This window comes from Anomaloglossus baeobatrachus, unplaced genomic scaffold, assembly GCF_048569485.1.
Source record: "Anomaloglossus baeobatrachus isolate aAnoBae1 unplaced genomic scaffold, aAnoBae1.hap1 Scaffold_2493, whole genome shotgun sequence".
Classification (NCBI taxonomy): Eukaryota; Metazoa; Chordata; class Amphibia; order Anura; family Aromobatidae; genus Anomaloglossus; species Anomaloglossus baeobatrachus.
In genome coordinates this window covers 41,260-42,884 of record NW_027442087.1, presented here as the reverse complement: position 1 = coordinate 42,884, position 1,625 = coordinate 41,260, and the positions used below count along the sequence as shown (strand labels likewise).

The following is a 1,625-nucleotide window of genomic DNA, read 5'->3' as shown; positions in this document are numbered from 1 at the left end:
AGCCAATACCACCTTCACATTGCCAGTGTACCAAGGACATGTTTAGCAACATGAAGGCGGCTGGGGTTATCCGTGACAGTTGTAGCCTTTGGGCAGCTCTGTTGATCCTGTTAAAAAAGAAGGACGGCACCATTCCCCGTATTGAGGAATCGCTAGCTGCATTGAGAACTGCAAATTATTTTTCTACCCTTGATCTCACTAGTCACTATTGGCAAGTGTCCGTTGCTGAGGCAGACCGGGAGAAGACCGCCTTCGCCACCCCTATGGGTCTCTGCGAGTTCAAAAGCATGCCCTTCGAGCTGTGCAATGCGCCAGGAACCTTCCAGAGGCTGATGGAATGCTGCTTGGGACAAGATTTTAGGGTGTATAAAAAGGGAGATTAGATCCCGTGATCCCAACGTATTGTTACACCTCTATAAATCACTTGTAAGGCTACATCTGGAATATGGGAACCAGTTTTGGGCTCCACATTTTAATAAGGACATTCAGAAGTTAGAGTCAGTTCAAAGGTGGGCAACTAGACTACTACAAGGAATGGAAGGCCTCCCATATGATGACAAGTTGAAAATGTTATTAAGTGATTATTGGCTGCAATGGGGCTTTCTGGCTGGTGCCAGCCTCTCTTCTTAGCACACAGGAACCACAATCCCTACACCATGCTTCAATGGATTCTCTCATCCCAGCCCAGTAAAGCTACATATTTTACACAGTCATAAGCAGCCAAAAGGGATCTATTCTATTCAATTGCAAATGATCTAGATAAGACTGAGAATAAGATACTGCACGGGACATAGCAGAGTTGGTCAAGTTGAGTGGAGATGAGTTTGCTATTTGGCACAGCTTTTTGCATCAATAAAGCAAGTAAAAGGTGTGAAAGATAAAAAAAAGGGTGAAAGTGTGAAAAGTGAATTGGCCAAATTGAGGTGCATATAAAGTTTTTGCTTTCTTTCAATTCACTAATGGGGCTCATTTGAATCAGGTGAATTGAGTTCTGCTTTTGGAAACTGGGTTAAGAAGGGGTGCACCGGTCCTGGAGGTACTGCAATACCAGGTCAATGCGTGGAGTGGACAGAGCAAGATTTTTTCCATCTCCTTGTTCTAAAAATCCATTTAATATATGGTCCCCAGAGAGGGGACGTATCAGATATTAAACTGATAAGAACAGATTTAATTTTTTTTTTTTTCTGTTTATCAGTAGGACTTCAAAATAACAAAGGTGATCGCCTCCCGTTGCCTGGGAACCGTCCAGGCACAAGAGGGCTATGTGTCACCAGAAGGCGCACACACTTCCTCAAGGCCGGCAGACGTGCAATCCCAGGCACCTTCCAGTACCGACCAAGGTAGCGTCCTCCGAAACTACACTTGATCTTAGCCAAAAGGCCGAGAAGCTATAACCCGAATTGGTTACGGCCTTGAGTGGCACCCTGGCCTATACCGGACACATCTTAGGGAGAGGGAGACAAACCCACGCCTACAGAAGACATTTTGTCACCCAAGCCAACCCTTGAAAAGGCTGTTTTGCAGAGCAAAAACAAGAAGAATGGTGCTTTTTGCAGCCGCCGCCCACTGCAATGAATCTGAATAACTCCTCCTTTTGGACACAAGCACCTCCCCTCCCCCTTGCA

The 1,625-nt window shown here is 45.6% G+C and overlaps 1 pseudogene; it reads right to left on the bottom strand.

Annotated features, from left to right (window-relative positions):
- Nucleotides 1–1,014: 1,014 nt before the first annotated feature.
- On the bottom strand, nt 1,015–1,221 carry LOC142262723 (U2 spliceosomal RNA; annotated as a pseudogene).
- Nucleotides 1,222–1,625: the final 404 nt, after the last annotated feature.